This window comes from Miscanthus floridulus, chromosome 15, assembly GCF_019320115.1.
Source record: "Miscanthus floridulus cultivar M001 chromosome 15, ASM1932011v1, whole genome shotgun sequence".
NCBI classification, from domain to species: domain Eukaryota; kingdom Viridiplantae; phylum Streptophyta; class Magnoliopsida; order Poales; family Poaceae; genus Miscanthus; species Miscanthus floridulus.
In genome coordinates, this window is record NC_089594.1 from 51804389 (window position 1) to 51827227 (window position 22839).

Below are 22839 nucleotides of genomic sequence, written 5' to 3' on the forward strand. Positions count from 1 at the left end.
CAGTTGCTTGCTTTTTTATGAAGCAGAATAATATGTATGTTCACAACAAGTAGATGTGATGATTATCCAACATCAATGAACTCACAAGAAGTAATTAAGGAAGTATAGTCAGCTCCTTACCAAATATTTGCAAGCACAAATTGTTCTAGTGACCTTTCAAATACCTATAGATACAAAAAGATGAGCAAAATCATTGCTTAAAATAAAAAAATATCAACATAAGAAAGTTGTTTTTCAACTAAAATATTTTTCAATGCAATGAGGCTATACTGAACTTATGATGGAACAGATCAAGAACTCTTATGAAGTTAATCAAACTGACTGGAATACGTAGGTAAAATTTATAATACCAGTATACAAAAATTACAATTCAAACATATGCAAATTACACACATATATGCAATGTAATTTCAGCATAACAGTACTTTAATTTTAATGCTTCATTATAAATTGTGCAGCAACATAAAGAGATGCAATGATCATTAACAAAGATGATACTTGAAAATGATAGGAATAAGATAAAACTATATTATGTATGTTTGTCAAACTAGTTGTGTTATATTATAAATGGTAACCATTCTCATTATCAAACAAATAAAACAAAATATAAGACTTGAAGATCTGGATGGAATCTTTAGACCACAAATTGACTGATTAATATCAGAGTCAAGGTTGTCATATGAGGTAGATATAGACAACTGAGCCAATTTAATTATATTTATAAGCAATACAAATATGTACTGGCATCAAAGTAAAACTTATCTTTGTAAAAACAGGATAGAGAAATGACAATCGTCGTTGATGATGATGGAGCAACGACAAGCATAGCTGATGATGATAGATCTAAAATTCAACAATACCATTGGTAAACTGATATATTCAATAACATAGACATTGATGAGGTACATAAAAATGATATCTTCAACTATTTCAGTCCACACTGAAAAAATTATTTGTATTATAAATGACATTACTCAGAAACTAAGACCGTTGCTAATATATTTACAGGTGCAACATAAAAATCAAGATGATCAACCAACAATGGGAGAAAATGACTTGAGGATCATAGCAACAGAACTAACAAGTTCAGATATTACATCAGCTATAATAGATGATAATGAGCATGTAAATGGCAGCCAGGAACTAATGGAGGAAGAGATTGAAAATTTCATAAAAAATGAGCAGGTTGCAGCATCTGAAGGCAATAATGCACTAATCAACAATAAGTACACCCCATAGCTATCGATGGAATTTAAGACTAGGGATGATGCTCACCATTTCTTCAACTTCTATGCATTCCTAGCCGGATTTCAAGTTGCCATAACACATATGACAAGAACTCAAAGTAAGAAGAGAAATAATAAGATAGTCAAAGTAACAATGAGATGCACTCATCAAGGAAAAGAAAAGGAACCAAAGTCTTTAGAGCAAGAAGAAGCTGAAGTAGACAAGGATGTTGGAAAGAAACCGGTAAGGAGAAGAAAAACAAATATTCAGCTAGAAGTCAGATTGTCCTTGTGTTATGATGGTGAAAGAAGAAGGTGTATGGAAGATTAAAACTCTTGATTTGGAGCATAATCATGAGCTATGCCCTGAAGACAGGGATTAGCTATTTTCTGGTCACAAGTATATGACAGAAATGGAAAAAGAACTTATCAAGACTCTGAATGATAACAATATCCCGACTAGAAAGATGGTTTATATTCTATCATATCTGAGAGGGGGGCTTACAGCTCTACTGATGAAAAAGAAAAATATCGACAACTACAGGACGAAGCTGAACAAAGAAGTTAAAGGATCAGATATGACACAAGTACTCGATTATTTTTAGAAAGAAACAAACTGAAGATCCGTCTTTCTTTTACAAGTTTGATTTAGATGAGGACAAGAGAGTGAGAAACTTGTTCTGGACAGACTGCTCTTCTATAAAATATTATGCAGATTATGGAAAATATATAAGTTTTGACACAACATATATGACCAACCGATATAACTTACCTTTTGCACTATTTGTTGGAACCACAGAACATGGGCAAAGTTGCATTTTTGGATGTGCTTTCCTACATGATGAGACAGTGGACACTTTTAAGTGGGTATTTCAAGCTTTCCTTGAAGCAATGGGAGGAAAAACACCCTCAAACAATCATCACAGACCAAGACATGACGATGAAATCAGCAATAGAGCAAGTCTTCATAAACACAAAGCACAGAAATTGCTTGTTCCACATAAAGACCAAATGCTACAATAAGAATATAAAGGTCTTTGCAGCAAACGAAGGACTATATGAAGACTTCGAAGATATAGTGAACAATAGTCTAACAGTGGAAGAATTTGAGTGACTTTGGAAGAGAATGATTGAGGAAAGAAACTTTCAAGGGAATCACTACTTTTCCAAAATGTGGAAAATAAGGAAAAGGTTTATCCCGGTCTACTACAAAAATAACTTCTTCCCTTTCATACAGACCACATCTAGAAGTGAGGCAATAAATGCGAGGTTCAAAGACAATATAGGGCCAACCTATAGTATCATTAGCTTTCTAAAAGAGTACAATCGGATTGTTGATACCATAAATCGAGTAGAAAGGCTAGAGGACAACTATAGCAAGTAGAAAAGGCCAAAGGAATTTATATTAGGCTATAGAATAGAGCAGTAGGCATAACAGCTATACAATAGAAACATATTAAAAAATTTCTAGCTACAACTGAAGGCAACATCAAGGCAAAACTATAGGGAAACCAAAGATGAGAAAACATTTGAGGTGTGGCAAAAAAGTAACCAGATTCAGGAGGTTCATAGGTTCATAGGTTCAGGAGATATACAGTAAACACTGACCTAACAGAAGGAGAAGAAGAATTTACCTACATATGTGCAAAATTCAGCAAAGATGGGATACTCTGCTCTCATATCTTGAAAATAGTCATTGAAAAGGAAATTAACACAATTTCAGACAAATACTTCTTAGATAGGTAGAGAAAAAGGGATATGAAAATACATGTTGAAAGATAAGAAGAAAAAACACTTGCAACAAGCTCATTGTTGAGATTCAACATATTATCTAGGAAGTCAACAATATTGAATTCAAAAGCAGCAAAAAATAAGGAAGCCATACAATACCTTATGACAGAATTCGATAAGATAGAAATCAATTTAGATAGAATGTTATCTGTTCAGCAAATAGGTGAAGCACAAAATGACCAGTAAGGAGAAACTATAGCAGCACAAGCTAGAGATCCACAGACTGAAATAGATGATCTAGAAATAATTTAGAGAAAGGGAAGGCCACCTAAACTTGTCAGAATAAAGACACATATAGAAGAAATAAAGAAGAAACTGGTGGCAGCAGAAAAGAAGAAAAAGAAAACAAATGACATAGACAGTGCAGGTAAAAAATTTTAGGACATACAAATAGAATTTCAATATATACAAATAGAATTTGAATCCAAATGCAAAAATTCTTATTTATGTGAACTAATAATGTTTTGTAGGCTCCTTAGTGAAGCCAAAAAGAAAGAAGAGGAAGGAAACATTAAATGGTAGCATTGATCACCAAGCAACAGAACACTGAGGACATGATAATCATAGATGATCAATAGAAGGAAAGCAAAATTTATCAATCAGAAGGAGGGATGCAGTCAAATTCAATGGCCAATTAATTTATGTAATTTGTTTAATGAACATGATGTTACATTCTTAAATTAAATTATGCATAGAACTAAAATTGCATATGCTGAGAACTAAAATGCAGTGCCTGTAAATTATATTATTGGTGATTGCAATTGTGTAACCGAATATTTTATTTATCTCAGAGGACAAAAAATTGGTATATGCTGGCACAAATCACAATAAACAAACTTCAATATCTGTTAGCACAGATTACAAGAGACAATTTTTTTCTATAAAAGGATAATAAAAAATCACTCAAAAACCAATCACCACATGAACCAACAACTTAAACTAGCCTGGCATCACAGAGAAAGAGAGAGAAACACACACACTCTCTCTTTATAATAAAAGCAACACACACAAAGGCACTCAAAAGTCCAAAAAATAAGAAGCTTATTCAGCAGCAAGCAGCATGCAGCTACAACAGCAATAAGTATTATCAGGCTTAATCAGTAGTAGCATCAAGCAGCAGTAGTCAAATACACAACCACACACACACACACAGAGGCATCAACAAACATCAGTAGCAGCAAGCATCAGTAGCAGCAGGCAAAAGCAGCAAGCAGCACCAAAAAACAGAAAAAGGGAGCAGCAGCTCCAAAAAGCAGAAAAATAGGCAGCAGCAGGTCAAAAATGCAGATCTACTAAAAACCCAAAAATCAGCTACTAAATACACAGTCAACAGAACAAGTAAATGGAAGAACACATACCAAACTATAAAACTTCAGGAAAAATCAACTTCCTCAAACAGGTTGCTGCTCCTAATAAGAGTTCCACGTCTGAGGGAGAACTTCCTCCATTGGTAACTGAAAACAACCAAATATTTACAACAAGTAATGGGAGAAAACATGTGTCAATACAACATACAACACATTCTGTAAAGTATATCATGCTCAAACTAAAAAATTGTAATGCATGTAAGATCACTAATCGGATCAGACCATCATCGTTATAAGAACAAGAGGGACCTCCACAACCCTCAAGCTTGTCCTTGTCTTCGCTATCAAAGGTTACTACACTGACACATTATAATTCTTTAGATGACCTATATACATACTTCACTACAAATAATATACAGTAAAAAAGAGCAGCAGCATACTCACATATATAACAAATTGCTTCTCTCTGATAGTCACTGACAGCAGTAGCATACTAACACAAATCACAAGGTTCAAAGATTTGTTAACACAAATCACAGTAATTTTGGATGTAGTGCTTGAATGATGAGCTAAAATCTCTACAAGAAATATTTAGATTGGTTCTTGATCTCTGATAATTGGATATGTTAGATATGAAAATCAAAAACTAGTTACCAATCTAAACTAAACACAGTCTACATTCAACTAAGTTGAGAGGGAGGAAACTACTATGATCATGGTCGAAATTAAATTATTTCATTGTTTGCTCTAATCTCCAAAAAACTCTAGCAGTTTTATTGCTCAAATGAACTCAAACTGTTTCTCAAAGTACAATGAACTCTTGGAAAAGATCCATCTACTACTGGATAGGGAGAGGACATGTGTGCTACTGCCTACTGGCATCTATCAGCCAAACATTAAAATGAAGACACTCCACATATAAGAATGTGCTACAAATTGACTAGGCCATAAGTATGTGACAGTCTGACTGAAACTAATGAGACAAAATTATCCTCTCACGAGCAATGTTCACCAACAATAGTTATATACACATAGACTATGCATTGATTATGTCCTCACCACAGATGAATCACCACTTATATACTCATAAACTAGTTACACAGACTAGTAAGGATCCATGTGGTCTGTAGACAAATGTGGCGATCCATGTATCTAGAAAATTATATATCTTACAGACTCACATAGATACACACAGATAGTAAGGAGTCATCACAAACTAGTAGGAAAGTATTTCTACCGTCTTATATAGTTTTGAATGCTTAACTTCATTAGATAATTTGTATGAAAATGTATCTTATAAGTCCAATCCAGAAAACAGGTGAACCACTCTAGAGATTATAAGCTAAGCAACTAAGTTATCATGCAAAGGTAAAGTTGATAACAACATACACAAAGAAATGAGGGGTGAAACTCACATGTATGATGATGGGGGAGGCAGATAACCAGTTCCAGTAGATATATTTTCATTGCCAGTCAAAGATAACATGCTTGCAAAAGCCTTTTGCTCTCGATCCCTTGGAAACTGATGTAATGATAGTTTTATTTAATTATATCAGAATAAAATAGGTACTACTACACAAATAGAAATGGGGAAACCCACACTGACAGGTGACAAAATACTTAGCCGGCCTATAACCTGGCAATTTCAACTTCTATAGATAGCTAATACTACCAGTTTCCTTCCACTTACCTACTCCACCATACAGACTTACAGAATATAAAACATGCCAGCGATCTAGGACCAGGATAGTAGTGGCCTAACCAACACACAAGAGAATATTTAAAGGTAGAAGGAGATGAGTTTGTGGGGTCTGTGTTGACACAAATCACAAATAACAAATTTCATGATGTGTTAGCACTGTTTACACCAAAAATTGGGAAGAAGAGCGCGGGAACTCGAAGCTTCCAAGATCACATCATCAAGGAATCGATTGCATAAGGGTTGATATTAGCTGATTCAAATGCAGCACTAGAATCAGCTCTCTTCAGATGACGCAAGCAGATAACGACAAAAAGCTATGAATGGCATCGAAAAAAATATATCGGACTCCACAAAAAAGGGAAAGATTAGGGTCCAAGTTATCTTAAATTAGGAATGTTTTCTCTTATGCCAAAGATTATAATGAGTTGTGCTTAAGTAGAATTCATGCTTAGGTTTCGAGTATAAATATTGGACCCTAGCTATTGTAAAAGGCATCCAATCAATCAATACATGTTACTTTTTTTTTGGCTCCGTGCCAACCCTTAGGAGTAGGAGTAGAGTAGATCTTAGTGAGTTCTTCAATAAGCAGGGCTGTATCGGTCTGACCAACCTCCGTCTTGTCTGTAAGTACTGTCATGGCTTATACTTCTGTTTGTATGGCTGCATCGGTTAAGTTCAACCATCACTGCGAACTCTAGTGTAAGCTAGTTATCAACTCTTATCTATTTCAAGTACGGATGTATCGATCCGGTCGACCTCCACTGCTCAAATTAGATTAAGGTCAAGTTATCGTCTCTACCTAAGGGTGGCATCCTTTGGGTAGATTTATTAAGTTACCGATCTTGCTGATGTTCTTATTGTCATTAATTTGTTAGCAATATCAATCTGTCCGATCAAGATCAATTTAGATCGGCCTCATATCCTTTTAGTTCATCGTTTACTTTGTTATAATACGATGTTTCTTACTCTGAGCGACGGGTTATGTTTCATTGGCTGTTCTACTTCGATCTTGATTGAGCATAGTACACAGTTAATGCACGTATAATCTTAAAGAGGTTTGTTGACTAGTTAAATCTAGTCTATAGTTCATTGTTATGGTTGTAACAATCCAATCGATCCCCACTGATAGCACTTTAGATTGGAGGATGCTAGTTGGTGGATTTATTCTCGGTTAGGCATGACTTTAACTAGTTTGCTATGTCTGCATTGGCTAAATAGCCGATCACCTATGCTATAACACCTACAATATGTCTCTATAATTCTGTTAAACGTGGATAGATCTGTTTACTTTAAAGATTTGATTTGTTATCTTTATCAGGCTGCCATCGATCCGGTCAAACCCCACTGTTAGACATAGCAGGTTAAGTCTGATGAGTTCATAGATTTATTTATGTTAAATAGTCGATTGTTCACAGTGTTGTAGTCCCTTTTCACCTGAATCGGATATTTCAGCCGATCCGCCTGAGCCTTCATACATATAGCATGCCTTTTAGAAAGCCTATCAATGTATAGATGGTTTTATGGATTCTTTGGTTTTAGTTTGTTATTATCATCATAGCTACCATTGATCCGGTCGAACATCACTGTTGATGGTAACATATTAGATTCAGAGCGTTTATAGATTTATTTGTACTAAACAGTCTATTTGTTCGCATGTTATATCCTTTATCATTAAATCTATCGGCTCAATGCTTTACACTGATTATATTTATCTAGCTGATGATTTTACTTATATCTGCATGCATTATACCTAGTCAACATAAAATCAATCACGACCCGCAAGCTTCATAGTCTGTAATAGCCAATTTCTTCGCGTATCGGCTGTTTTAGTCGATTTTCCCGTCTGGCTGTTCCTGAAGCAGCACATTTGGAATTGTTTGGGTAAGATCGGCATGTTCCACCTTAAATTACTGATAAACTTTCTCTCCTTATAAAGCAGGTCAAATTGACTAGCACGCCTCGGGAGGAATACATAGAATCGACTAACCCTGCATTGAAGCCAAGCGGATCTCTGGGCTCATCCTAAGCAGATCCTTCTGGCTTACTGTGTGCTGTCACATTTTCGTGCTGACACACATTGTGGCATGACCAATGGGACACCACAATCATCATGGCGACATACAACAACAATGACATCCTTATGGTGACTTTTGAAGACCTACCTGATGTAGATAAAGATGTCATTAGCAAAGCAATAGAAGAATTTTAGAACAAATATTTGTTGTCCTACACCAAAACACATGACAATAAAGTTATTAAGAAATATCCACTACCAAGAGTTCTGTTATATGGGGCAGACAGATGCAGATGAAGCTAAAGACAGGCGTTTCTTCGTAGAGGCTGTAAACAAGTCTGTTCATGATGCCATATTGAACTATAATAAAGTTTTCTTGAACATGTTCCACAACACCATTCAAGAGGTGTTTCATGGGTTTCCAATTGATTAGGTTGGGCCGGCTTATTACAACATTCCATATTCATCAACTCAGGGGACTAATCAAGCCTGGTATTAGCCATTAAGAAGCTGCACCAGCTGGTAATCATGATGTCCATGTAGTTCAAAGTTCATCTAAGCAAGTTCAAGGTATTACTGCTAATCAGATATAGTATAATCCTGGATCATCGGTGCAACATGTGCAACAGCCAATGGGGCAATGTCAGAACTAGATGATCAATTTTGGCACATCAGGCCAAATACCGTCGTCGGCTCAAAAAATAGTGCCATCAGTTCACAAGATTCATAGAGATATAGATTCTAATATCTATAACGAGAGACTTCAAGCAGCAAACAAGCAAAGGACCCAACAAATAGAGATTCCACTAAGGATATCATTATGACACAGATGACAACACCCTTCACATGATTCTAAATCCAGGGTATCAAGGTACACGAGATTTTAATCCATAGATGGGTCAGCAGTTGCAGAGAAATCCAAATTCAAATGCTGATGAGTTGTTGCTGAGAGTGACCGAGATGATGAAGAATTAGTTTGGTTTGAAGCCAAAAGGGTAGACCTTCTCATACATGCCCATATCCAGAATGGTATGATTTGGTCGCTCTTTCTATAAATTATAGGCTTCTAGAGTTTGCTAATTTCACTGACCAAGATAGCACAAACACAATAGAATATGCCAGTCTATATCTTACACAGTTGGGCGAAACATCCATTGAAGAGGCCCATAGAGTTTGTTTCTTCTCCATGTCCTTGTCAGGACCAGCCTTTAGTTGGTTTTCATCGCTGCTAGTTAACTATATTGCTAATTGGGCTTACCTAGAGAAGAAGTTTTATACATATTTTTACACTAGGACAGAAGAAACGAATATTATCGATTTGACAACTATAAGTTAGAGAACTAATGAATCAGGCACCAGATTTCTTTAGAGGTTCCGAGAGACTAGAAATTTGTGTTTCTCATTAAACTTGACTGATGATCAGCTAGCTACTTTGGTCGTTCAAGGAATGTTGCCAACATGGAGAGAGAAGCTTCTAGGACAAGAATTTGACAACTTGGGTCAGTTGGCTCAATGAGTGGCAGCGCTCAATAGCCAATTCCAGAATATGCACAGTGATACCCTGATTCCAGAAAAGTACCACAATGGTTGAAGCCTATAATCCATATTCAGTCGATAATGACTATAAGGACAATGAAGAAGAAGAGGTTGCTGTGGCTGAATAGAATTGGGGTACAAAGACAGTAATGGTGCCAAATCTTTGGGGAAGAGGAGTCAAAGAGAGCTATGATTTCAATATCACAAAATCAGATAAACTCTTCGATTTCTTGCTTGAGAAGAGACAGATCAAGTTGCCCGACAATCATGTTATGTTGTCTCCTAATCAATTGAAGAACAAGAAGTTCTGCAAATTTCATAATGTCACTTCTCATTCCACTAATGAGTGTAGAGTTTTCCGGCAACATATATAGAGGGCTATTTAGTAAGGAAGGGTCAAATTTGATACACCTTGAAAAATAAAAGTCGATGATAATCCTTTCCCAAGAGATCAATACATGGTTAATGCTAGGTTGCTCAAAGGAAAGACTAAAGTCCTAACATCAACTAGATTTGATGGGCACACGTCTATGGATCACGTGTGACGAGTAGTTGTGTCCCAATCTTCTCAAAGGATCCGTGAACTTGATAACTTTTCACTGCGTGACCTGGTGAAGAGGCAATGCACCACGAAGGCTGCCCACACGACGAACTACCGAGACAATCACCCTTCCACGTACTGATGAAACAGCCCACGCAATCATGCCGTATAGATGTGAAGGCACAAACTAGGTGAACCGTAGTTCAGCGTTCTACAACTTCCTCAGGAATCGAAAGAACAAGTTTGCAAGCCTCTCAAGACTCACGCTGGAACAAGAACTCAAAAAGTCTGTATTTTTGAATTTGCAATCTCCAAGTTACTATTCATGTCACCCATTACAGGGATATATAATACTAGTTGAGTTTTAGTTTGGAAGAAATAAATGAGAACATGTAGTGGAAAGTTGTAACACTACTTTTATTAATAGCCAGGCCTAGTGGGACGCATGGATGGTTGGCATTCTTCTGCATGCATGCTGGAACGTGTGTGGATAGCAACCCGGTTGCTGGCTGCATGCATTCCTAACTTCCAAAATATTTGCTTGCACTCCAACGACTGTTATTCATGGTAGCTGAATGTTCTTTTCTCTCTCTCTTGCACGTCCAAGTTCCTTGCTTATATTTGGTGGGCAGAATCCATCATCATCCCATGCTTGTTCGTGCACTCCATCATTCCTAAGAACATTGAAACAAGTACTCAAAAGCATAGGCCCATTCAATATAATCTGATTATTAAGCATAAGGTTAGCGTTCACCTAAGAATGAATTTCCTTCTCCAATTGTTTTGCTCTACTCCTTGTAATCAGGACCAGCTATATCAAATGTAGTTTCATTTGGAGATAAGTGAATGCTAGGAATATCCTCATTAGCCTCCCCCTCTTGAGAAGGGGTCATCCTCGACTCAGGCTCACTAACAAATGGAAGCAAGTCTTTGACATTGAATGTTGTACTCATATTGGAATATTCAGGTGGTAGCTCAATTTTGTAAGCATTATCATTTATCTTGTGTAAAACCTTGAATGGACCATGGAGATAACTTACTCTTGCGCTGTTGGGGAAATCGATCCTTGTGTAGATGCAACCACATGAGGTCTCCGGGCTAGAATGTAACCTTCTTCTTACCTTTGTTCGCTTGCTTTGCATATTGTGCTGATTTCTTCTTGATATTCCTTCTTGTATCATCACGTAGCTTCTTGAGAAAGTCTGATCTCTTTGTTGCATCCAATTTAACTTGTTCCTATAATGGTAAAGGCAAAAGATCCATGGGAGTATGCGGCTTAAAACCATAAACAATTTCAAATGGACAAAAATTTATTGTGGAATGGACTGCCCAGTTATAAGCAAATTCAACATGTGGAAGGCAGTCTTCCCAAAGCTTCAAATTCTTTTCAGCACAGCACGCAGCATGGTGGATAGGGTACGGTTGACAACATCAGTTTGCCCATCCGTTTGTGGATGACAAGTGGTGGAAAATAACAACTTTGTGCCAAGTTTAGCCCATAAGATCTTCCAAAAATAGCTTAGAAATTTTGTATCTCGGTCTGAAACAATAGTCTTTGGCACTCCATGTAGACGAACGATCTCCCTAAAAAACAAATCAGCAACGTGTGAAGCATCATCGCTCTTATGACATGGAATAAATATGCCATTTTCGAGAAGCGATCAACAACAACAAAGATAGAATCCCCCCCCCCTCTGAGACCTAGGTAACCCCAGAATAAAATCCATGGATATATCTTCCCAAGGTACAGTTGGGATTGGTAATGGAGTATAAAGATCATGGGGATTAAGGCAGGACTTAGCTTTCAAGTAGATTATGCAGCGCTCAACATGTCGCTGGACATCATGTCGCATATGTGGCCAAAAGAAATGATCAGAGAGCATGTCCAATGTATTTTTGATGCCAAAATGACTAGCTAAGCCACCAACATGTGCTTCCTACAAAAGAACTTGATGAATCAAACAGGCTGGAATACATAGTTTGTTAGTCCGAAATAAGAAACCATCATGCACATAATACTTGTCCCTAGCCTTTTCCAGCAATGCAATGAGAGAAAGGTTCTTTAAAATCAAAGTCATCAGCGTAAAGTGTTTTAATGGATTCCAAACTAAGCACTTTTGTATCTAATTGTGTTACCAAGCCACATCTCCAGTGATAAAGCATCAGCAACAATGTTATCTTTCCCTGCACTTATGTTTTACAACATAGGAAAATGTTTCAATGAACTCAATCCATTTAGCATGTTGACAGTTTAGCTTGCCTTGGCTTTTGAGATATTTTAAAGCTTCATGATCAGAGTGTATGACAAATTCTTTAGATAACAAATAATGTTGCCAAACTGCCAAAACTCGAACTAAGGCATAAAGCTCTTTGTCATAGACAGAGTAATTCAGATGTGGACCATTTAACTTTTCAAAAAAGTAGGCAACAGGTTTACATTCCTGAAGTAGCACACCTCCAATGCCAATACCACTTGCATCACATTCGATCTCAAAGGTCTTACCAAAGTCTGGTAGTTGTAGCAGCGGTGCTTCACAAAGCTTTCTTTTCAACTCTTTGAAGGCTTGGTCCTGTTCATCTCCCCACTTGAATGGAACATCCTTCTTTGTCAAATTGTTAAGGGGTGCAGTGATTGCACTAAAATCTTTAACAAAGTGCTGGTAGAAACCTGCAAGACCAGTGGAAACTTTGAACTTGGCTCACATTTTTAGGAGTAGGCCAATCCTTTATCGCTTTAATCTTCTCTTCATCAACCTAGATGCCATCTGCAGTCACAACAAAACCATGGAAAACAACATGATCTGTGCAAAAGGTGCACTTAGAAATATTTTCATACAATTTCTCTACTCTCAAAACATGCAAGGACTGCACGGAATATGATCAAGATGCTCATCAAATGATTTACTATAGATCTAGATATCATCAAAATATACAACCACGAATTTGCCAATGAAAGCTCTTAAAACATGATTCATTAAACGCATAAAAGTTGAAGGAGCATTCGTCAAACCAAAGGGCATCACAAGCCATTCATATAAGCCAAATTTGGTCTTAAATGCTATCTTCCATTCATCACCAATTTTTATGCGAATTTGGTGATAGCCGCTGCGTAAATCAATCTTGGTGAAAATAGTTGAGCCACTCAATTCATCTAACATGTCATCAAGCCAGTGGAATAGGGATGGCAATATCTAACAGTTATAGCATTGATAGCACTGACAATCAACACACATGCGCCAAGAGCCATCTTTCTTCAGGACTAAAAGAACAGGGAACAATCACATGGTGATAAGGATTCACGAACATACCCTTTGTCCAAAAGCTCTTTTACCTGTCACTAAATTTCCTTTGTCTCTTCAGGATTGGTGCGGTAGGCTAGATGATTTGGAAGAGAAGCACCTGGTACCAACTCAATTTGATGCTCAATTCCGCGGAGTGGAGGAAGTCCAGCTGGCATCTCATCGGGAAAAACATCTTCGAAGTCCTGTAAGAGATCAAGAACAACACTAGGCAGCGATGAAGGTAAATCGGTAGTTGAAAGTAGGACCTCCTTGTGCAAGAGCACAAAGAATGGGGCTGTGGTGTTCTTCACTTCTCTCAAATCACTCCTGCTCACATATAAGCACTCATTTTGGCGTAGCTGTTTTGAAGTGGAATGAGGCTTTATGTGGCTGGATGGGTTAGGAGTCTCTCCCTTACTAGTGTTGGGGGCCTCACTCAATTTTTTTTTATATCTTTTGAGACAAATGCAGCACAACTTTCAACTAAGGGGGCACAACAAAGACAACATAGAGGGGTGGCGCATCCCAAAGAACAAGAAAACTCAGGTGGAAAGGGTGGGAATTTGTGGCGGTTAAAAAGCAATCAAGGGTGGGACAGGTGGGGTTTTTTAATATATATATTCAGCTTATCAAGGATGAAAGTTAGAATGACGTGGAAAAGAAAATTTTCAGCAACTAGACAAGTCTCAAAGGATTGAAAACTCGATAATGCAAACTACAAATCAGGCACAAATGAGAGGCTGTAGGTTTTCTATTTATCTATGTGTGGACTGTAGGTATATAAAAAACTATCCTGCCAAAATAAGAATGATCCTAATGAGTAAATGGAGGCTCTAGTACTAGATGATGGGCACACATCTATGGATCATGTGTGACGAGTAGTTGTGTCCCGATCTTCTCGAAGGATCTACGAACTTGATAACTTTTCGCTGCATGACCTGGTGATGAGGCAATGCACCGCGAAGGCTGCCCATGTGACGAACTATCGAGACAATCACCCTTCCACATACCGACGAAACAGCCCACTGCAATCACACCGTATAGATGTGAAGGCACAAACTAGGTGAACCATAGTTCGGTGTTCTACAACTCCCTCAGGAATCGAAAGAACAAGTTTGCAAGCCTCTCAAGACTCACGCTGGAACAAGAACTCAAAGAGTTTGTATTTTTGAATTTGCAATCTCCAAGTTACTAGTTCACGTCACCCATTATAGGGATATATAATACTAGTTGAGTTTTAGTTTGGAAGAAATAAATGAGAACATGTAGTGGAAAGTTGTAACACTACTTTTATTAATAGCCAGGCCTAGTGGGACGCATGGATGGTTGGCATTCTTCTGCATGCATGCTGGAACATGTGTGGAATAGCAACCTAGTTGCTGGCTGCATGCATTCCTAATTTCTGAAATATTTGCTTGCACTCCAGCTGAATGTTCTTTTCTCTCTCTCTTGTACGTCTAGGTTCCTTGCTTATATTTGGCGGGCAGAATCCATCACCATCCCATGCTTGTTCATGCACTCCATCATTCCTAAGAACATTGAAACAAGTACTCAAAAGCATAGGCCCATTCAACATAATCTGATTATTAAGCATAAGGTTAGCGTTCATCTGAGAATGAATTTCCTTCTCCAATTATTTTGATCTACTCCTTGTAATTGGACCAGCTATATCAAATGTAGTTTCATTTGGAGATGAGTGAATGCTAGGAATGTCCTCATTAAGATTAAGAGAAACTAGAACAGTCGATCTTGAGATGCAAATATCGGTTGATGAATACAGATAGATTAGAAGGCGTCGTGACCTAACATAAGAGCCGATATGAGCAAGGAGAGACATCAAGGGATGGGGCGACAAGGCCACATGTTACAACTCGAATTTTGTTGAATAATTGGCAGCGACAAAAGGAAAAGGACTATCAGTGTTGGTTAGAAGAGCAAGAATACCTACGTCAACAGGAAAAAGAGAGGTATGAAAGAAAGAAAGCTAAATCATATTGGAATTGTCCTTTCTTTAGACATTAATGGAACAAAGGTTTGAAATTGCCTACCAGAAATAACTGCCTAGAGTGCAGTGAGTAATATTGGGAGTTTAGGCAATCTCAAGCCAACCACCGGTCTATCCATGCTCGAGATGAGTATCATCATAATAACATGGATCGGCGCTTAAAAAATAGAAGTGTTCATGATCAGGCTGGGGAAGCGAGTTGTTGATCAAAATTGGGTTGATTATAAAGAAGAAAGTAATGAGGAAGAATATGTTTGGCAGGAAGGCCAATGGTGTCCCGGAGGCTTGACAAGAAGCCAGAAAAGAAGGGTGCAATGCCTAAGAAATAGAGAGTTAGAACAGGTTCAAGCATCTAGTAGACCTCAGGTGTGGCATGCTAAACAGACAACCAATAGGAGTCAGCCATCGGCTAATATTCAGATGGCTTTCTGTTGCCATCAGAATTTAGAGCTCCAGCATATCAAGAAGTTTTTCAGATTTCAATGAATTGGAGTATGAAGAAATAGTTGCTAAGTTGCAGTGATACAATAGGCTATATTCGATAAGCCAGTCAAGCATCGACACTTAAAGGCTTTATATGTAAAAGGTTTTATTGATGAGAAGCTGATGAGCAAGATGTTGGTGGATGGAGGTGCTTCTGTCAATCTTATGCCTTACACTACTTTTCAAAAACTTGGCAAGAGACTAGGAGTAATGCATCCAAGACCAAGGGGGCAATGAATGTTGAATTGATAATCAGAAGTAAAACTTTGCTCACCACATTCTTTGTCATTAATGGAAAAGGGTCATATAGTTTACTCCTTGGTCATGATTAGATTCATGCAAACTATTGTGTGCCATCAACCGTGCATCAATGTTTGATTCAATGGCATGGAGATGATGTTGAGCTGGTTCGTGCTGATGAATCTATGAGTATCGCAATAGCCGATCTAGTGTATTGGGAGCTAGAAGACTTCGAGTGTTTTTTGGCAAGCTATGGGAAGGAGGTTTCATTAGATTCAATGATGAGAGCCAATAGCCGATCCAAGCAGTCGACTTTGAAAATATGTTTTAATGGATAATCTAATAGATGGTACGGATGGTAAATTAGGACATGGCTTTACATCGGCCGATGAATTAGAAGAGATAGATATTGGTTCTAGAGATAGGCCTAGGCCGACGTATATAAGTACCAAGTTGGATCCTGAGTATAAGCAAGAGTTAGTAAATCTATTAAAGGAATTTAAAGATTATTTTGCTTAGGAATACTATGAGATGCCTGGTCTAGACCGATCGATTGTTGAACATCGATTGCCAATCAAACCTGGATATCGACCATTTAAATAAGCTCTGAGGAGGTTCAATCCAAACATACTTGATGATATAAAAAAGGAGACTAAAAGATTACTAGAAGCGAAATTTATCTGACCGTGCCGATATGTAGAGTGGATATCGAATGTTATTCCCATGTATAAGAAGAATGGGAAGTTAAGAGTTTACATTGATTTCAGAGATCTGAACAAGGCTACACCCATGGATGGTTATTCGATGCCGATAGTTGATATGTTGGTAGATGCAGCAGCCGGGCACAAGGTTATTAGTTTTATGGACAACAATGCAGGATATAATCAAAATTTTATGGCTGAGGAAGATATAGCAAAAATAGCTTTTAGATGCCGTGGCACAATCAGTTTATTTGAATGGGTTGTGATGACCTTTGGTTTAAAAAATACTGGTGCAACTTATCAAAGGACAATGAATTATATTTTTCATAAATTGATAGGCAGGATTGTTGAAATCTACATAGACGATGTGATGGTGAAATCTAAGGGATACAAGGAACATCTAGCTTATTTGCGGGAGACTCTGGAATGCACAAGAAAACATGGTCTAAAGATGAATCCTAATAAGTGTGCCTTTGGAGTACCAGCTGAACAATTTTTGGGTTTCATGGTCCACAAGAGAGGAATCAAAATTGGTAAAAAAAGTATGAAAACAATTGATGAAGCAGTGCCCTCGACTACTAAAATAGAATTACAATCTTTGCTTGGTAAGATTAATTTTTTTAGAAGGTTTATTTCAAATTTGCATGAAAGAGTTCTATCATTTTCTCCCATATTGAAGTTAAAAAATGATCAAGAATTTAAGTAGGGTGACGCACAACAAAAGCAGTTTGAGGAGATAAAAGAATACATGAAATGTCCACCTGTGCTGGTTCCTCCTCAGCAAGGTAAGCCTTTTAAGTTGTACATATTGTCCGATGACCAAACAATTGGATCGGCCTTGATGCAAGCAAGAGTTCAAAGGGAAGAACAAGTTGTTTTCTATCTCAGTAGAAGGCTTTTGGATCTAGAGACAAGATATTCTCCCGTCGAAAAGTTATACTTGTGCTTATATTTCTCTTGCACTAAGTTACAACATTACTTGTTATCGGTTGAGTGTATGGTTGTCTCCAAGATTGATGTGATCAAGCACATGCTATCAATGCCAATATTGAATGGAAGAATGGGGAAGTGGATTCTTGCGTTGTTGGAATTTGACTTGAGATATGAATATGCTAAAGCAGTCAAAGGGCAAGTAATAACAGATTTTGTCACCCAGCATCATAAGACAAGTGTTGACTATGTAGAGTGTGGCAGAACCTCCTAAGGAATCGGGCCCACGTGCATCTATCATTGTCTTAACAAACCTCGGATAGCGTACACGAGTTCCCAACAACTCAACAGGTCTGTCGGGTGTCCTCGGGAGACCCAAATCATCCACGATTCTCTTTTTAAACAGGATCCCAATCATAGACATTGCAGATTACAATAGTTTATTCAAATATATACCAGAGTAAAAGATAGCAGAAGTCTTAAGATAACATAGTTACAAACCAGTTGTTTTCAAACTTACAATACCATAAGTGTCATACAATCATAGTAGCGGGATAATATTACATTAACTTTATTTATCATACAAACTAGTGCCTTGTCCAAAGACCATTCATCACTCCTCATTGTTATTGACTTCAAACATAGTCATGTAGTAGGGACCAAAACAAGCCTACGCATACAACTCACCTACAACAAGGGTTAACAAACCCTGAGTACAAAGGTACTCAACAAGACTAACCCGACGTAACGGGTGTAAGACTTTAGAGATGCAGGGGTTTAGGATAAGGTAAGGATGTAGCAAAATTCAAAGTCCTTTGCCAAAAGCTTACTATATTTATCCTATTCTCAAATTTTACCCCTAAGTCCTTTTAGTTCATTATCTCAACTAATGTACATTTCCCATATTCCATTCCTTCTCATTCCATTCTTTTCTCATATTTTAGTAATTCACCAGTCCTGCATTGCTTCTGTAATAAATCAAGTTTCCATATCCGCGGAGCACCGACAATTCAAATTGATTCAAGTCCCAGCTAGGGATTCCTTATCACACATATATGTAGAACTTAATCTTACATATATCAACCTCGCTACCGGATCCTCCTATACTAAGCCATCTCCACGCCACCCGAGAGCATAGCACACCTCAAATCTGGTCACATTCCAGCCATGAGGGTACATGCTACTCCCGCCATCTCTCCACTCCCAGTGTGTGGGCATTTATCTTAGTATCGGATTAGCTGAAGTAGGCTTACCGGAGTATGTGACCAGTACTACAAAGTGTCTCGTTTAGAAGATCCATAATGAGTGACCTTTAAGCGACATAGTCGGCAACATTACCCAATATTCAAGATAAGTCACCCGACTAGTCTCTAGTTCATTCTACCTTCTTTCTTTCTTTGGCTAGTATGCCATCTTTGATTGTATTGAAACTTTTACTTTGAAAACCTATCATAAGCATACTAAGCATTCTACGCCTTTATAAAATGAAAACATCTTTAAGGATGGTAAACAATTAACAAGGTAGGCAATGCATCAAGTAGGTAACATTTGACATATCAACTTAATGCAATAAGTAACATAGGTGATAAACTTTTCAAAGTAAACAAGGTAAGGGTTTAATGCATAAACCGGGGCTTGCCTTCATTGACGATCTCGGGTTCCGGATCAGTACCACAATTATCGAATCCCGTGATAACCGGGGACTCTTCCAGAACTTGCTCAACTAGAATCGTTTCACTCTTCAGATTCTACACAAAATGATAATATATGTTTTAACATGATGATAATATAAACATGATGCTTTCATGGTACATGAAATGTAAAAACACCCCGCAAATGATTTTCCTTCACGGTACAATTGCAAGCCAACAAAACCAACTTGTAATCCTACCATCAAGAGACACACATGTAACTTGACCAAATGGATCTTGAAACCCTACTAGTCACAAAACATGACCAAAACAAGATCCAACACTAATCAAACACTTAGGGTTTGCCTTTATTTATTTTTGAATTAATTTGGAAATAAGCCCAAAAATGAACTTGTTCCAAATGACCTGAAAATTTTATGTAAGCTTCCTCAAGACAAATTAGTGTACCAAAACAAATTTCATAATTTTTGGAACTATACAGTGACCTACAAAAATCATGGAAATTGCATTTATTAATTAATGAACTAAATATTTGAACATTAAAAATTTATTCAAATTTCAAGTTTCAAATTTTTAAACCATACTATAGCGTGTACAGAAGCTACACAAAAATTTTTAGAATTTTTGGAGCTATGATTATTTTTCTACAAATTTCCAAAGATTCAACACTATTCACAATTTTAGAAAATACAAAAAAATTGCACTGTTCTTCTTCCTCTCTCGCACTGACAGCCAGGCCCCGCTTGTTAGTGACCCAAAGAGGATGCACGGCGACCCTGTCTGCTCTAATCGGAAAAACGCACCGGTGGTGAAGCTCCGGCGAAGCAGACCGCATCTACATGACCTGCTCTTTCCCCTAAACCGATCTCAGCTATCAGAAAGGAAAAAGGTGCACCGGAGACACCTCCACGCCGGGCGTGGTGGCCTGGGCATGATGGTGTACGGCGTAGCCATGGCGACGTTGCAGTAGGGACTAAAGCAAAACAATCTTCACGCTCAGGAGCTCACCGTGATCACGTAGGTAGACTCAGTGAAGACGGAGATGTACTGGATCGACGGGACCATGGTGAGACCGATGATGGTGGAGCTCCGGCCGGCTCTGAAGAAGACAAAGTCACGCGGTGGTGCACTGACCGGCTAGAGGTGAGGCTGAGCAGGTCGGGAATGAGCGGCAGGGCGAGATGGCACTTCTGGCCAACGCAATTGGCCCTAGGTACTACGGTGAGGATGAATTACACGAGTGCGGGTAGGACACCGGCGGCGAGCAGTCGATGGGAAACTGTGAAATGACGACGGCGTGCTCCTATTTATAGAAAGAAGGAAGGCGTGCGGTGTCGACAGCACACGGGCGAGCTCACCACAGGGGCATCGGCGTGTCACCACGCGTGAAAGTGGCGAAATCCGATCAGCGACGACATCCGCGTGGCGCCGGCGGCAAGCAGAGAGGTGGATTGTGATTTTTGAAATATTTACAGAACTACCACTAGTCCATTTTTCAAATTACTCTCAAATTTTCTAAAGAAGTTGAAAATCTCCAAAAATGAAAGTTGTTCAATTTTTCAAACTCTATAACTTTGCTTCTAGGAACATTTTCAAATTCTGCCTCCATTTTGAAATTTGAATTTGGGGTGCATTTGAGCATTTGAATCATTTCAAAATTACTCCAAATTTTATATGTAAACTTGAAAAACTTTGAATACCAAAGTTGGTCTACATAAAATAATCTCCAACTTTGCTTTTTGCCTCAACCCCAAATTCCACATGGATTTTGAATTAGTCAAAAGGGGCAAAAAAAACTTTTGTGGTTTGAATTTGAATTCAAATTTGATTTGTCTTCCTTTTACTTAAATTTTGATTTTTGACCAGTAACATGGCCCATTAGGGTTATTTGAGTCAAAAGACACATGACCTCACATAATCACATGAATTTTGACCATTGTAGCCATGATCTTTATTTAGGGATTTGAATCACACCACATGAAATAACAACATTATGAAATAAACCTTATTTAATGAATGCATTCAAAATTTTCTACTTTATGAATGCTTTGCAATGCATATAATGACATGTCAATTTTTAGTGCTAGGTCAAAACACCTAGAGGTGTTACAACCCTTCCCCCTTAAAGAAATCTCATCCTGAGATTTAAAACTCAAGGCTAAGTAATGGAAAAGGAAATGTGTCAAGCTAACACATCATAACTTTATTCAAAAGGCTAGTGAGGGGGTTTTCCATTCGGTTGACAAACGAGACAAGTTACAATATAGATAAGATATTGCAACTAGATAGAAGCAAAGAAGTCAGGAAAGTTCTCTTCTAAGTAATCCTCGGACTCCCAAGTAGCTTCATCTTCAGTGTGTTGATTCCATTGTACTTTGTAGAACTTGATTGCACGTCTTTGAGTAACTCGATCTTTCTGATCTAAGACTCTAATGGGGTACTCGACATAAGTCAAATCAGGTTCTAGTTCTACATCACCAAAGTCGATCTCTTGGTCAGGTACTTGAAGACACTTCTTTAACTGAGATACATGAAAGATATCATGCACAGCTGACATGCGATCTGGTAGCTTGATGCGATAGGCAACTGGTCCACATCATTGTTGGATTTGAAAAGGACCTACATAACGGGGTGCCAACTTTCCCCAAACCCCAAAACGATGAACTCCTTTCATTGGTGAGACCTTGAGGTAGACATAATCTCCCACTTTGAATTCTAGCGGTCGTCTCCTCTTATCAGCATAGCTTTTCTATCGGGATTGAGCTACCTTCATATTGGCTTGTATGAGTTTGACTTTCTCTTCAGCTTCCTTGACCACATCCGGTCCATAGAACCAATGTTCTCCAGCTTCTAACCAATTTAAAGGTGTTTGGCACCTACGACCATACAGTGCTTCGAATGGTGACATTTTAATGCTCTCTTGATGGCTATTGTTATACGAGAATTCAGCTAAGGGAAGACATTCATCCCATTTAGCACCAAAGGAAAGGACACATGCTCTTAACATATCTTCAAGAATTTGATTTACCCTCTTAGTCTGTCCATCGGTTTGCGGATGATAAGCAGAACTACGGATAAGTTTAGTTCCCAAAGACTCATGTAGACTTTTCTAGAACTTGGATATGAACAATGACCCTCTGTCAGAGATAATGGTCTTGGGTGCTCCATGCGGACTGAAGATTCTATCAAGATACAGCTTAGCATACTATTCCGCTCGATATTTATCTCTAACTAGTAGGAAATGAGCTATCTTGGTTAGACGATCCATAATAACCCATATTGAATTGTAGCCTGCAGATGTCCTAGGCAATCCCACGATGAAGTCCATACAAATACCTTCCCACTTCCAAGATGGAACTGGCAACAAATGTAATGGACCTACAGTCTTAATATGAACCGCTTTGACTCTCTGACAAATATCACACTTAGG